This window comes from Oryctolagus cuniculus, chromosome 11, assembly GCF_964237555.1.
Source record: "Oryctolagus cuniculus chromosome 11, mOryCun1.1, whole genome shotgun sequence".
NCBI lineage: Eukaryota > Metazoa > Chordata > Mammalia > Lagomorpha > Leporidae > Oryctolagus > Oryctolagus cuniculus.
Genome location: NC_091442.1, coordinates 69,005,184 through 69,022,197, shown reverse-complemented (window position 1 = coordinate 69,022,197; position 17,014 = coordinate 69,005,184). Strand labels below are relative to the sequence as shown.

The window sequence follows — 17,014 nt, the reverse complement described above, 5'->3', positions numbered from 1 at the left end:
CCTGGCTCCAACTCCTGACTCTGCTTGCCTGGTAATGCAGCACCTGGGAAGCAATCGTGACAGTTCATGTAATTGGAGTCCTGCCACCCATGTGGGAAACACAGTCTTGCTGTGCTCTGGGCAGGTCAGATCTCACTGGCAGCTTTCTGTTTGCTTCTGGGAGACATGAGCAAACCAGCACTGCCAGAGAAGAATGACTCTGTGTATGAAACACTCACACAGCCAGGCTGAAAGAACAGGAGTCAAGAAGAGACTTCACAGGAAAAGTATTAGAGGGGAGCTTGGAGCTACAATAATGCTACCATATGCAAACCAAGAATTTGTTTTGTGTAGACTTTAAAAACAAGGCTAAGACCAGTAAGTAGCTTTAGGGGAAGAGATCTTGTTCCTGAAAGTGATAACATCTTTTCTGTGACTACTATTCGTGATCCTAGAGAAGGAATACATGCATAAAGAACTAGGTTAGCAATTAGTTTATTTATTATTTGTAGCTCTAGGAAACTTGTGGAAGCTGTTGGTATAGTGTAGTCAACATGAGTATGGACAGATGAGTAAAATGAGCCTGACTTTGAATGTTAGGTCAGCTCCTTCCAATGGTGCGACTTCACCTTGGAGTCTCAGTTTCTACATCTTTAAAAGGAGAATAATAACAGTACATATCTCGGCGGGCGCTGCGGCTCACTAGGCTAATCCTCCGCCTTGCGGCGCTGGCACACCGGGTTCTAGTCCTGGTTGGGGCGCCGGATTCTGTCCCGGTTGCCCCTCTTCCAGGCCAGCTCTCTGCTGTGGCCCGGGAGTGCAGTGGAGGATGGCCCAAGTGCTTGGGCCCTGCACCCCATGGGAGACCAGTAGAAGTACCTGGCTCCTGGCTTCAGATCAGCATGGTGCGCCGGCCGTGGTGGCCATTGGAGGGTGAACCAACTGCAAAGGAAGACCTTTCTCTCTGTCTCTCTCTCTCACTGTCCACTCTGCCTGTCAAAAAAAAAAAAAAATAATAATAGTACATATCTCATAGGATAGTACGAGGCTATGAGATGCATTCAAAGTGGCTAGTACAATCACTTGCACATAACAGATGATTGACACTGTTGTTGGAAAAGGTTGTGAGGTCAGGAGAATGTTTTTGGCAGGAGAGAGCTCTTGTCAATTAGTGATGTCTGACATGAGAGTGAATGGAGGCCAAGTATTTGTCATCTTTGTGTTATAGTTCAATGACATCTTATATGTTTGGTTCTCTTATTTTTCATGTTATATATTTACTTACTTACAGCTTTAAGAAGAAATTAGCGGGGCTTGCATTCTGGTGCAACAAGTCAAGTCACCACTTGCAAGGCAGGCATTCCACATAAGAGCACAGACTCAAATCTTGGCTGCTCTGCTTCTGATCCAACTCCCTGATATGTGCTTGAGAAAGCAGCAGCAAATGGCCAGGTACTTGTGCCCCTGCCATCCACGTGGGAGACTGGCATCAAGTTCTGTGCACTTGGCTTCCGCCTGGCCGACCTAGCTGTTGTAGCCATTTGAGGAGTGAACCACTGGATGGAAGATACCTATCTCTCTCTTTCTATTATTCTGCCTTTTAAATAAATAAATGAATCTTTAAAAAATTGCAAATTAAGGGAAATACTGGCTTATTAGAGTTCTTTTATTTCTATCCATATTTATATATCATAAGTTGATAGTGATATGGAAGGTAAATACCATTTTTGTTCTACTGTTCTGTTAACCTTGATAGTCTTGCAACATGAATGAATTGAAAGGAAGTGTACTTTGCAATGTATGGTGAATGACCCTACACTTACATGTCTCAGTTCTACCATGGATTAGGAATTTAGAAAGAATAGTTGAAAATCAAATTCAAAACAAACTATTTTTACCAAATCAAATATAGTTATCCAAATATATGTTTCTTAGACTTGATTGAACTTGAACTCAAAATAGTGTTTTTAACCACATTAGGATACGAATAATTACTTAGACTTGTCTCAGAGGACCATATCTTAAATGTCCATGATTACTTAAGAAAGCTGGAAAATTGATGTGTTGGTCATGAATTTTTTTAAAAAATTATTTATTTGTTTGAGACAGACAGACAGACAGACACACACACACACAGCGAGAGAGCGAGGCAGAAAGAGCCAGCTAGCTTCCATCCACTAGTGTGGATCTTCCATCCACAACGGCCAGTGCTGGGTCAGACCAAAGCCAAGAGCCAGGAGCTTCTTCCAGGTCTCCCACATGGCTGGCAGGTGCTTAATCACTTGGGCCAGCCTCTGCTGCTTTCCCAAGCCATTCGCAGGGAACTGGATCTGAAGTGGAGCAGCTGAGACACAAACAGGCACCCAAATAGGATGCCAGTATCACAGGTGGTAGCTCTACCTGCTGTGCCACAACACTGGCCCCTGCTGTGCATCTTTAACCTTGCTTATTGTATTTGTCAAGAATGTTGCCAAGGATATAAAGATGTCTTATTGAAAGATATTTCGTTTGCAACATTATCTCCCTGGGTGTTGGATAACTCCTGGACCTCCACACACAACCCTTTCACTTACAGGTTGCTGTCAAGAGGAAAATGCTGGTGCCTACTAAAGGTAGGCACCTTGGTACAGTAGATGTATTTTCCTCAGATACGAATGAGCAAGAAGACCAAATTACAGCACAGAAATGAACTACTTGATTCTTTCTATGACATGCTAATGATCAAGAAACAGCACATCTAGGTACTCATTTTCCCTTCAGTTGAGAAGCATGGTAATATACTATTAATTCAAAGAAGCAGCATTGCCCCTTGGTTAAAAATCAGACTCAAGAGTGAGAACTAATTGGAATCCTGGCACCTCTACTTAATTGATTTTTAACCTTGTCAAAGTATATTAAATTTCCTAGGCATCTCTAGTTTTCCCCCTCTATGAACTGTGAATAACTGTTATACCTGTTGTCCCTTGTGGAGATTAAATTAGACCAATAGGAGCACCTTTATCACAGAGATTGCTCCATGCTAAGCAATAAAGAATAATTCTCATTATTAATACAAAATGGTTTATGAGTCAAGAGCCTAGGGTTCCGATCCTAGCTTAACACTAACAAGCTGCCTAATTTGGGGCTAAACATATTAGTCGACTGTATCTTTCTTTTCTTAACAGGAAAGCAAAATAAACTGATTCTATGATTTTGAATAGTACTTCCAAATTTAAAGTGCTGTCCTGGTTAGCAGAGCATTTACAAACTTAAACCAATACAAAAGAAAATCTTCCACCACTCCTAACTGGTGGTTAACAATTTTAGTCTTTACTAAAACATGACTTTATGCAAAGGAAGACCTTTTGCTTTTTTCCACCTCTATTTTCCCAGCAATTTCGTTGCCTGCAGATCCAGGAAATGTGTTAGGGAGAAAATTAACACCTGCTGCTGTGTGAACACTAACTGCTCTTAATTGTCCTCTTTAAGATAGCACTCCAGTAATTGGCTTGGGAATCCAGGCTCAATGCAAATTCGTAATATCCCTTTATCAAACACAAACCTACCCATTTGTAAGTAAGATTGTTTTTGAAGCCTGATATTCATGTAGAAAAATGTGCAAACACCAAATGTACCTCAGATGAATCTTTAAGAAGTGAGCTCACCTGGGCAACCAGCATCTAAATAAAAAACTCAAATCCTACCTCATCATTCCCCTCAGCCCCAACAAGTCATTACCTCCCATTGAAGGTTAGCCACTGTTCTGATCTGTGATTTGACTTCATAATTAGTTGTGGGTTTTTTTTCCTAAAGATTTATTTTATTTATTTGAAAGAGCCAGAGAGAGAGAGGGGAGGGTCTTTAATCTGCTGGTTCACTCCCCAAATGGCCATAATGGCTGGAGCTAAGGTGATCAGAAGCCATGAGCCAGAAGCTTCTTGCAGGTTTCCCACATGGGTCCAGGGGCCCAAGGACTTGGGTCATCCTCTGCTGCTTTTCCAGGCACATTAGCAGGGAGCTGAATCAGAAGTGGACAGCTAGGGTTCTAATGGGCACCCGTGTGGGATGCTGGTGCTGCAGGCTGGGGTTTTAACCTGCTGTGCCACAGCACTGGCCCCACTTTTGTGTGTTTTTGAAATTTATATAAATGGTGCCATACAAGTCTAGCAACTATTTATGTCTTTGGAATATATACTTTCAAGTGTATATGTGTTTAATACTGTTGCCAGTTTTCTGTTTTTCTATTTTAAAAGCACTATTCTTCAAGTAGGCTTCTATTTTGAATTATGTTACACAAGTTTCTTCTCCTAATACCTGTATCCCCTATGTTGGGTGAGAATTCACTCCAGTTTGCTTTGGACAGACTATAAGTTTAACAACTTAGCACCATTGCTTTGCATAATTATTATTAGTGCTCCTTTCAGTTTCAAATTGTCCTAGGTTAAGAGAGATGAAAATGTTCTAAAATTAGATTGTGGTGATGTTTGCAGAACCTTGTGTCCATATTGTCCATATTAGAAAAACATTAAATTGTTTACTATAAATGGATGAATTTTATGGTATGTGAATTATTTCTCAGTAAAGCTGTTTTGAAAAAGTGTCCTGCTTTTGATGATAAACAGGTTTGTGGTCATCCTGCTCTGCCCCATTTCTTCCACTTGCAAATAGTTTTTATAAAAAAGATATAAGGAAAAAAAGAAAACAAATCTGGCTGCTTCCTTTGGTGGGGGAAAAAAAACAGGCTTCCTCTGGCAGGGTTTTTTGAAGCATTGGCTAGCAAGAGGTGTCATTCACAGCAAAAGAAAATTGATCATTAAGCTACTCTTTTTAGAGGAGTCCCCCTCTGCTGGCATTGAGTCTACTTTATAATTTATCAAACAATGGCAGTTTTTAAAATAAACATAAATTATGGCATGAGCTGGAATAGCTTAATTAAAACTCTGACGTCAATGTTACTATTGGTGGATTACCAAGCACTCTAGAACTCATTGGTGGGTAATACCCATGTTATGCTTTTCAAGTCCGCAGGTCAGGAATGAGATGGAGCACAGTGGAAGTCACTTGCCTGCTCCACATGTCTAGGGACTCAGCTTGCTGTTGGCCGGGACTGCAGCTCAACTGTCAACTAGAATAACTACACGTGGTGGCCCCCAGGGCCAGTCTGGGCTTCCTCACAGAGAACAGCTGGGTTCTAATAAGGAGCATTCCAACAAGGCAGGATGGAGGTGCATAGCATTTTTTATTCTCTGAAATATAGAATCATTTTTGCCATACTCTATTCATTAAATCACACAAGTCTGCACGGATTCAAGGGGAGAGAATGTAGACCCCCTCACTTCCGGGGGTGGGTGAGAGCAGAAGATTCAAAGTCACATTGTAAAAATATGTAGAATGGGATCCATGATGGGAGGCAGCTCTGGAAAATGTGCCTCCCTTTTTTTCTGAATCTTTTCTACATCACTGTTCCTGTCTTGCTCAATTTTCATGCCACTCTCAGTCATTTCTCTTGATTGTAGGATCCTTTCTTGAATGGGAGCTTTGCAAGGTCAGATTGGAGAATTCAAAGGAGCTAGATTGTTCCAGTCCTTCATTGACCTGGGGTTGGACAGCTCTAGCCACTGTCATCAAATTGCCCTGTAAAACTTGACTGTGTAGGGCTTCTGTTCTCAGGCTCACTAGATGCCCCTTTGCTTCTCTTTGCCTTTTCCTTACACAAATAGATATTTTCTCTCTCTCTCTCTCTCTCTCTCTCTTTCTTTCTTTTTTTTTTTTTTTTTTTTTGACAGACAGAGTTAGAGAGAGAGAAAGGTCTTCCTTCCGTTGGTTCACTCCCCAAATGGCTGCTACTGCTGGTGCTGCGCTGATCCAAAGGCAGGAGCCAGGTGCTTCCTCCTGGTCTCCCATGCAGGTGCAGGGCCCAAGCACTTGGGCCATCCTCCACTGCCTTCCCAGGCCACAGCAGAGAACTGGAGTAGAAGAGGAGCAACCGGGACAGAACCAGTGCCCCAACCAGAACTAGAACCCAGAGTGCCGGTGCCGCAGGCAGAGGATTAGCCAAGTGAGCCGTGGCACCGGCTGACAAATGGATGCTTTCTTTGGTGACATGTCCTCATCTGCTTGTAATTTGGAGTTTATTAGACACACCGTGTTTTAGGATGGTGTAAATGTCATCCATAAGGTTTTGACTTCCAAGTGGCTTTGAATGCCTTTATGTGGAGAGTTGGGAGGATCCAAAATGATGCTGCCACTGCTACTACCATCACACCTGGGTTTACCCAGAGTGATTTTTTAAAACTGAACCAGGATGCCCCTGTTGCTTAAATCCCTGTGGGGCCACCAGTATGGGACCGAAAGATTCTTACATTTAATGCTCAATACATCAGGATTTGAAGCCTCCCTGTCTGCTATCACTCCCCATTCCTTCCCTGCCTCACCCTGCACTCCTGCCCCACTCATGTGTTCTTTGAATATATGAGGACCTGGCCTGATTGATGGCTTCTTCCTATGCAAGTACTATTTTAAATGTTATGTTCTCAAACAGAGTTGGCCTCCCTGTCAATAGTTGCCTCTTGTGGGGAGCAGCCCGGACTGGACTGAGTTACTGGAATTAAGACTTATTCTATGCATCTGCTCTCCCACAATATGGCGCTGGGAGAGAAGTAAACAGCTTCTGCACAGCTGCCTCCAGTTCAGCCAATAAACTGTAGGACTTGCTCCTGATTGGAGGAGAGCAGCGTACTCGGTGTGTGGGCAGCCGAGTTGGGATTGGCAGAGGAGGACTATAAAGGAGGAGAGAGATGGCATGCACAGGGGGAACATCTAAGGGGAACATCTAGCTGAAGGAACACCTGTGCAGCCCCCGAGAAGAGCCGGCCGGCGGTGTGCCGCTCCCCTGCGGAAGTGGGGAAAGCGGCCAGGGGGAACCGCCCTTCCACGGAGGTGGAAGGGATAGTAGCCAACCCAGGAAGAACCAGCAGCAAACCCGGGGAGGGCCGAGCAGACAGAAGAACAGCGCAGGGTCCTGTGTCGTTCCTCCACGAAGAGGGGGAGCGACAGCCTCTTATACAATCTATACCACATTTCTCCCTTTTATTTAGCACTGAATGAAGTTATTGGTTTATTTATTGGTTTCCCCCAAGACAAACACTATAATGTGATTAGTCATGGTTTCCTTATTAAACAGTGTGTTCTCTGTGAGTGGCACATGTAGGTGTTTGATAAATGTTAGTGGATTAAATAAATTGAATGAATGAATGAATTAATGAAAGAAAAGTGAATGACTAATACAGATTCCCTGATTAGGTGATCTTCATCATCCTCATCTCTAAGCTCCTTTATCTTGTGGATCTCGGTTTATTATAAAGCATTTCTATCTCAAAATCTTTGATACAGTAGACCTGTGACATTCATGAGAAATATGCCCAGGGGATCTTGTGTCCACAAGTTCACAAATATTATAACATAGATTTTCTTCATAAAATGCAGTAAAGTGTAACTGAAACATTTAAATGACCTCTTAATGTTTCTTTGAAATACAGCTAAAATCATTTCTAAGACCATTAAAATAAATTCAGCCAGTAAAATAAATTGTACACTACATTACACAAGATTCTTATTTTCTAAAAGTTCTTGTTATTCCTCTCAATGCACTGTGGTTTGGCAGATAGTAAAGTCCAGCTTAATTTGAAAATCTGCCATATTGACCTGGAAGAGGAAAGACAGTCTTGGGCAGTTAACATCTGATTTCCACTGTTCTCCTTGAAATTGTATGTTAACAAAGGCATCTTATTCCAGGCTAGTATCCCATCTCCATTTTTTTTTTCTCATAGATTGTCTGGATTCTTCCTCCTTTTTTTTTTTTTTTTGGACAGGCAGAGTTAGAAAAAGGTCTTCCTTTCTGTTGACTCACCCCCGAAATGGCTGCTATGGCACTGCGCCGAAGCCAGGAGCCAAGTGCTTCCTCCTGGTCTCCCATGGGGTGCAGGGCCCAAGCACTTGGGCCATCCTCCACTGCACTCCCGGGCCACAGCAGAGAGCTGGCCTGGAAGAGGAACAACCAGGACAGAATCGGCACCCGAACCGGGACTAGAACCCGGAGTGTTGGTGCCACAGGCAGAGGATTAGCCTAGTGAGCTGCGGTGCTGGCCCTGGGTTCTTCCTCTTTTCATGAATTCTTCTGTTTCATAGAAACAGAAATGTCCCCCAAGCTGTGTGGTCCTCTCCATCTCAAATTACAAAGAGCTCTTCCTGGGTTCTCAAGCTGACTCTGGGTGGAGGCCAGTGTGGCTAAGACTGTGCACTCCTGTCTGGATCACCTGTTGTGCCTGGACAATGTGTGTGTAACCTCCACAGCTTTTCCTGTCTGTTCTCTGAGTGCTGGTGGAACTGTTTACATATGGAAGCAAAGACTGGAGTGCCCTGCTCTCCGCACTGAACATTCAGCACTTCATCTCTCTCTAACTTAAGTCTTCTGCAAGATTTGCATCTTTACGCCAGCGCCGTGGCTCAGTAGGCTAATCCTCTGCCTTGTGGCGCTGGCACACTGGGTTCTAGTACCGGTAGGGGCGCTGGATTCTGTCCCGGTTGCCCCTCTTCCAGGCCAGCTCTCTGCTGTGGCCCGGGAGTGCAGTGGAGGATGGCCCAAGTGCTTGGGCCCTGCACCCCATGGGAGACCAGTAGAAGTACCTGGCTCCTGGCTTCAGATCAGCATGGTGCGCCGGCCACGGCGGCCATTGGAGGGTGAACCAACAGAAAAGGAAGACCTTTCTCCCTGTCTTTCTCTCTCACTGTCCACTCTGCCTGTCAAAAAAAAAAAAAAAAAGATTTGCATCTTTAATTGGGGTCTTTACTTGCTTTTCCTTTCCCACAGGGTCATACAGTCTGCACAAACATGCAGGAAAGTGATTCTACCCCACTGCTTGGAAGCAGGGCTCGGGGTTTCATACCAGCTTTGTGAATGTTTTCCTCTGAAATATAATCCCAGGTCTGTAGCACGGCTGGTATTCCTTTGTGTACTAAGCACCCTATAGACATTGTTCTCCTTCAGTTTCCCCCACAGTCCTGTAGTGTACCTGATCCTGTTCCTACTTTACTGGCAAGAGAAACTGAGCCTTAGAGAGTCACATAAAAGCCAACCTCATCTTTATTCCAGGTCTGTCCATTTATCTCACTACGATCCGCTTTGTCACTATTGTGTATGTGTGTGTGTGTGTGTGTGTGTAAAGTTCTCCATCTGGAGAGGCAGCATGGCTGTCACATTTAATATCAACCACAAATGCAAGATATATATGGTTTTAAATTTTATTATAACCACATTTTTTAAAGTCAAAAGAAACAGGTGAAATTAACTTTAATGATATACTCACATTTTATTATTCAACTATATCATAGATAATATAATTTTAACATGCAAGTGGTATAAAGTTATTCATAAGGGTATTTTGCTTTTTTGTGCAATTCTTCAAATTTGGTGTGTCTTTTACAAGTGCAGTGTATTTCAGTGTGCACTGGCCATGTTTTAAGTGCCATTATCTGTGAGTTCAACTGTGCAGATCCAACAGCGACAGGAAGAGAGGCAAGGAGAACAGAGTGCTGAAATACAAATGGGTGAGCAGCAGCAAGTTGTATCTCCTCTGATACTCACCGCCTCAGTCTTTTTCCTCAAAAGTAAATACAATTTCTTATGTGCATTTTAGGGTTATTCCATAACCAGGTCTAGAGGCATGCTATCATACACTCTTGTGTTTTAGATTTTTTTTTCACTTATCACTGTGTCTTAAGAGTGTTGGCAGTGTTAAGTGTGTGTGTTTGTGGGTGTGTGCATCCCTGCACATTTGTGTGCATAGGGATGTGTGTGTATGTCTTCCATTCAACAAATATTTACTGACACCCCTCCATGTGTGCAACTCTGCACATTTGTGTGCATAGGGATGTGTGTGCATGTATTCCATTCAATTCAACAAATATTTACTGACACCCCTCCATGGGCTACACACTTTTCTTGGGACTTGGTTTTATCAGTGAACAAAACTGATAAACACCTCTGCCTTCATGGACTTGCTATTTCGAGGAGAGTGACGATATACATCTATCTGAATGAATTAGAGAGCCTGTTAGAAGGTTGTATGTACTATGTGTAAGAAGAAGAGAAAAGAAACATTGCCTGTGGGAGAGGTTGACATGCTTGTGAGGCCCCATCGAGGAAGCCAGAGTGGGTCAGGGCCTTGAAGAAGGTGAGGGATTATCCAGGAGCAAATCTGGGGCGGGGCAGGGGGGCAGGTGCAAGGGGGCCTGGCAGACCTCCGTGAGTGAAGTGAAAGAGGGGAGTAGTGGATTGAGTGAGGTCAGAGGGAGGAAGGAGGGTTTTGGATTACATGTGGCTTGGTAGGCTTTGAGGACCACTGAGACTTTAACGGTCAGGATGAGGAGGGCTGCCATGTTCTCTCAGTAGCCACAAAGTGTTCTGTTGTTTGTCTAAACCATGTTTACCAGTCTCCTTTGGAAGGGATGCTTAGGTGGTTTGACTTGTTTTTGTTATGAACTATGGGACCATATGTAGCCTTGAATCTGCATGGTTTTGCATGGACGTGTGCACTCGTGTAGGATAAATTCACACCAATGAATAACTGGATGAAAGGATGTTTATTTTAAACTTTCCTACACACTGCCAAGTTGCCCTCTAAAGATACTGTACAAATTTATACTGCCATCTACCATGTAGGAGAGTGACTGGTTTCCTGTTACCACTATAGCAGTTAATTAACAATTTTATCTTTGCCAATCCAGGAACTAAAAGTGTTCTTTTATTGGCTTCACTTTTCAGCAGTCTCTCTGCACTCTAGATCATATAGTAATGTGAATCGTACCCCAGTCTTCTCAGGGCCCCCAGATGGCTTTGCACTTCACATCCATTCCAGCTCATAAAGATGTGTCGTTTACTTGTCCATGTCTTTGCATTCCACTCTTTATTAGAAGCTTCTCACCTGGGATTATATTTCAGAGGAAAACATTCACAGGCTTACCTCTTACTTTTCACATCTGCCCTCAATGGCTAGAACTTTGCTTAACACATAATAAGCAGTTATTATATTTTTTGTTATTAACAATTAAATGACTTACTTCTGTTCTAATTACTCTATATAATCTGTATTTGTGTTATCAATGTAGTAATTTAAATGACAGCACCCAGTGTCAGCAAAACACTTTAATTTATTGGATTATAGGTTCTTACCTGTTAGCAGAGAGCAATTATGTATTCTATGTGTCAGGTTCAGGGTAGAAATAGTTAATTGATTATCTTATTTCTAATGCCCCAAGTAAGCATTTCTTTAAATATACAAGAACTTCATTAAAACTAAATCGGAAACCTGTGTAGGTGACAGTAAATACAGTTAAGCTAGATTTCTGGAGCTTCTATTTTACCATCTTGAAACTGAGTGATAATTTTTGATCTGTAGCCCTGGGCATCTGGCTGTCCAGGTCATTAGGCCAATTGGCTGTACATCCGCTTAGTTTTGGGAATCTAAAACTGGTGTTTGAAAATGGACTTGGGCAGAGAAGTGTGTGCTGGGTTGGAAAGATGAGCAGCGTTCCCTGCGTAGTGTTTCCCAGTACACTTGCGTCACCAGGGATAATGACAGATGCTCCATTTTGGAAACGCTCAGTGCATCTCTATCCACATACATGAGCACAGGAGAGGTCGTGAGACGTCCTGCAGTAGAAAAACTCCATGCCAGGCTATCTAGATTGATTTCACTCTGAAAAACTATTTTTTTCCTAGTAACATACAATCAATATGTCACAAAATACCCGTGTTCCACAGAATAAACTTGGAGAAAGGCACAAGCAATTGTTTTTTTCACTGTTTTTTTTTTTGTACCAATAGGGGCAAATTAATATAAATTTGAAAATAATTATTAAATATATACATTTTAGATTTCTACTGTGTATTCATCAAACGAAGGGTCATCATCTAGTTTGTAGCCATTTTAACATAAACTTAGACCATAGATGAATGGAATGTTTTTCATTTAGCAATCTCTTCTTTCATAAAGTTTATTCTAGGACCCATTAGAAAAATTAAAACTAACCTGAGAGTTCAAGAACAGGTTTAAGCCAGAAATTTTATATATGAAGAAATTGATGACTTTAAAAAAATAAATCCAATTGTATACATTTTCAAATGCCTGATGTTGGCAGAGTAACACTTCTGAAATTTCTACCTGGATTGTCACAAATGCCCACTGATGACTGCTATTGCTTGCATTTTAAGCTGTGGAGATTGATTTAACAGACACTGTGCCCCTTCTGCTTTTTGACAAGTTTGCCTTTTTTAATCCTCTCTAAAGCACTCACCTTGCTTCTTTGTCTCCTCATTTCTCCCTCTTTGCTCTCTGTGCTCCTTAAAAACATCCACTAGGCTGGCAGTTAAGGGGCTGAGCGCAGATGCATCCTTTAATTTAATTTCACATTCCATCATATGAAACATGACCAAGAGTGTGCTGCTTGTGGCCTTCAGAGTGCTGGGAAATCAATATGTTAATTTATCTCCATCTTTTCAAATCATCTTGGAGAGAGAGCAAGGACTTCCTGTGCCATGAGAGGCTCATGCAGGGGAGAGGGGCGACACTGTAAAAAACACAGCCCCAAGCACCTACATTCTGATGCTGCATCCCTTTGCTGATGAGTTCTGTCCTGTTTGTATATTGATTGTGTGGAACTTGGAGCACTTTTCTTTTCTCCGACTGAAAAATGTTGTGCGTGTTGTGCTTGGTCATTAGGATGCCAAGCCTACGAATCCCTGGTGAGTCTAAAGTATGCTACAGTCAGTGCATGGAGGCTATGAAGGGACAAATATATTTCCAGTTCTTCTTTGCTCTCCTGGAGTGAGATTTCTGTTTGTTAGCATGTAGATCAGATTGTTTACTTAAATTTAGCTTGTGGCAAAATGAAGCCTCCCAGGTTTTCTGCAACATTAGATACACCAAAGTTAGAAACACACCTCCTCATTTTCTCAGACCTGGGCAGCGAAAATGTTTTTACGTTAATGAAGGTGTAGCCTGCTTACAAAACTTCTTCTTTGTGGCTTAAACCCATGGATCATGTACATTGAATGCTTTATCACTCTTCTTTTGGTCGCTCTGCAATATTCTTTATTCCTGTTGTGATACTTTTATATTGTGTTAGTTTTATTCCTGTGTCATTTTTATTTTAAAGATTTATGTATTTATTTGAAAGGGAAAGTTATGGAGAGGCAGAGACAGAGAGAGAGGTCTTCCATCTCCTGGTTCACTCACCAGATAGCCACAATGGCTGGAGCTGGGCCGATCCAGAGCCAGGAGCCAGGAGCTGCTTCCATGTCTCCCACGTGGATACAGGGGCCCAAGGACTTGGGACATCTTTCACTGCTTTCTTAGGCCATAGCAGAGAGCTGGATCGGAAGTGGAGCAGCGGGGACTCGAACCAGTGCCCATATGGGATGCTGGCACTGTAGGCATCAGCTTTACCCACTACACAACAGTGCCACCCCATTCCTGTGTCTGTATACAAACTTTGGGGAGAAATACGAAGGCTGGCAACTTTAAAAACTTCAGTTCTCAGAGCATTTTCACAGGGAAACATTATCACAGTTGAACCTCCCTCCAGCTTTGGGAGGTGGACTGAATCAGTTAATGATCTTAACAATCTCCATTTCTATGGATGGAAAAATAGAAGCAGTGCAGTTGCTCCCTAGTCACACATTGTGAATGTGGTGACTCTGAATGCCACTCTTGAAGCATTTGGTTTTGTCCTTTCTCTGTGACATGATCATATCTCGCTGAATTTACTCTCCGGTACGCTGTTCCCTATAGCTTGAATGTGAATGCATAGTTTCTGCTGCCACCCTCTAACATACTCAGGTTTGCTGTGAATGCAAAGACGACCACAGAAGTCCTTGGATCACTATCATCATCTTTTCTGTCTTCTGATGTAAGCCATTTTGGTCTGAAGACTCAAGTGCCTGTGCACTAAAGCAGTAAGAGCTGCCTCCTGAGTATCTTCTTGTCTGTTTAAAAATTTCATTCATTTCATTTGAGAGGCAAAGAAACAAAGGGAGAGCTCCCATCTACCAGAAAACTCCCCAAATGTCCACGAAGGCTAGACCAGGCTGAAATTGGAAGTTGGGATCTCAATCCAGGTCTCCAGTGTTGGGGGCAGGGACTCAAGTACTTGAGCCATAACTGTTGTCTCTAAAGGTGTTGCATTAGCAGGCATCTGGAATTAAGAGTAGAACTGGGAATCCAACTTGAGTGCTCTGATATGGGGATGAGGGAGTTCAAATCAGCATGTTAACCCCTAGGCCAATTGCCTGCCCAAATGAGAAAAAGGATCTCAGTACCCCTGTTTGCTTTTGATATATATTTAACATTACAGCAAATGATCGCCTTCCTCCTGAAACAAAAACTAAAACATTGACTTTCTTTGTTTTTGCTAAGCCCTGACCAGAAGTAACTAACCTTAGCTTCTAAAGGCCCCCTGAGCTCAGGGTAAGTGTAGGCTTAGTAACTTTTTAAAAACATGTATCTATTTTCATCTACCTGAAATGCAGAGCAAAAGAGAGAACATTAGATAGAGCTTCCATCCACTGGTTCATTCCCCAAAGGCCAGCATAGCCAAGGCTGGATCAGGCTGAAGCCAAGAGCCCAGAACTACATCTGGGTCCTCCACATAGGTGTTCAGGGCCTAAGCACATGAGCCATCATCTGCTTCCTCCCAGGGTTGCATTAGCAGGGAACTGAATTGGAAGTGGAGTAACTGAGATTTGAACTGGGGCATCAGTATTGGGTATGAGCATCCCAGGCAGCCACCATTGTGCCACAGCACCAGCCCCTATCAGTAACTATTAAAATATCATTTGTTTCCCAGCTCTGCCTCCCATCACACATCCCATTGTGTGTCACCCACCACTAATAAAATCATAGGAATTCCTTCTCCTTATAGACATCCTTAACATACCATCGTTCAATTGGTTTTGGAAGTCCTTTGCCCACTTAGTCTAGGGAGTTCCCTTTTCCAAGCTGTTCGGTTTGGAGGAGGGTGTCTTTTCTTGTGCATGGATGAGTCTCTTCCCACCTCTGATGCTCTGAGGCGTGGTTACTACCTTGTGCTCCAGGCTCATTTGTGTCTCTACTAGATTTTTAAAGTCAGCCTAATAGGAAAAGCTCGACTTGGGCTATTTGTCACATGGGCCTTAGAGCACAGCTGCTCTGTGCTCTCAAAAACCTAAGGGGCTCTAAAAAAGCAGTGCTTTGTTGTCTCCAGTCCCCAGAGCCCTGGAACAAACGTGGAGGCAGGGGGTAATATGCACTCATGAACTCAAAATCAAGTGCCCGTCTAACCTGATGCCTTAATTGTTTTAGCCAAACCTTCGGGTGACAACAGGCTTTTCCCTTAGCACACTTTACTCCCTTGGTGGTTTCTCACCCTTCTGTTGAAGACACACCCCATTAACCTTTCAGACTGCCCAGCTGGGGCTGAAGCTTCCTGTTGACAGGATTTATGCTCTCGATCTTGGATCCCATCAGTAAAATTTCTTTTGTGTTGTTTTCATCAATTTTCTGAAGACTCCAGTTTATTTGGGGTTTTAGCTCCCTCCACTGTCCTAATGCCATGTCCTAGTGTCATACTTTAATGCTCTTTTTTATTTACTGATTTCTTTGTTTTATAATTTCTCATTTAATATCTAAACCCACTGAGGAGTCCCCTGCTTAATTTCTCCCTCTCTATTCAGAGACAAATGAGGGTGGAGGGGAGGGATTTTGCTCTGGACATCATAGATTTATATTCTGGCGGTGACACTATGATACATGACCTCAGGCAACTCATTCAATCTCACTAAACCTCAGTTCCCCAGACTATAGAATGGGCACGTACCTCACCTATCTCATGGGGCTGGAAGAGGCTCAAGTGAGATAACCATGTAAAACATCTATGGCCTATCTGTAGTACTAGTTCTCAATAAATTTCAGCTATAGAATAAACACTGTTTTTATTACTATATTTATTATAATTTTCCCCTTACCATCCAATCCTTCTTATACAGCTACGTGTAGGTACAGGCTCTATATTAATAAGGAGAACACTCTTCTTTTTTTTAACTTTTATTTAATGAATATAAATTTCCAAAGTACAGCTTATGGATTACAATGGCTTCCCCCCCATAACGTCCCTCCCACCCACAACCCTCCCCTCTCCCGCTCCCTTTCCCCTTGCATTCACCTCAAGATTCATTTTCAATTTTCTTTATATACAGAAGATCAGTTTAGCATATATTAAGTAAAGATTTCAGCAGTTTGCACCCACATAGAAACACAAAGTGAAAAATACTGTTTGAGTACTCGTTATAGCATTAAATCACAATGTACAGCACATTAAGGACAGAGATCCTACATGAGGAGTAAGTGCACAGTGACTCCTGTTGTTGACTTAACAAATTGACACTCTTGTTTATGGCATCAGTAATCCCCCTAGGCTCTTGTCATGAGCTGCCAAGGCTATGGAAGCCCCCTGAGTTCCCTGACTCTGATCATTTTTAGACAAGGCCATTGTCAACGTGGAAGTTCTCTCCTCCCTTCAGAGAAAGGTACCTCCTCCTTTGATGACCTGTTCTTTCCACTGGGATCTCACTCGTGGAGATTTTTTTTTTTTTTTGCCAGAGTGTCTTGGCTTTCCATGCCTGATATACTCTCATGGGCTTTTCAGCCAGATCCGCATGCCTTAAGGGCTGATTCTGAGGCCAGAGTGCTGTTTAGGACATCTGCCATTCTATGAGTCTGCTGTGTATCTCGCTTCCCATGTTGGATTGTTCTCTCCCTTTTTTATTCTATCGGTTAGTATTTGCAAGGAGAACACTCTTCTATAAGTCTTGGCACCTGGCATGATCCCCTGTGGACTCAGCCTCCCTATTAGATCTGGGACTCTAGGCTGCAAGTGGCCCAATGTCTAAGGACTTAGGCCCTGTCCCAAGGTAGTGAAATAAGTTTTCTTGTTTACTTACAGTTTAAGGAATTTATTTTTT

General features: G+C 42.7%; 1 protein-coding gene across 8 annotated transcripts in view; it reads left to right on the top strand.

Moving 5' to 3' along the window:
- GRIP1 (glutamate receptor interacting protein 1) overlaps positions 1-17,014 on the top strand; it is a 739,429-nt gene that overhangs the window by 329,663 nt on the left and 392,752 nt on the right. The window lies entirely within an intron of this gene.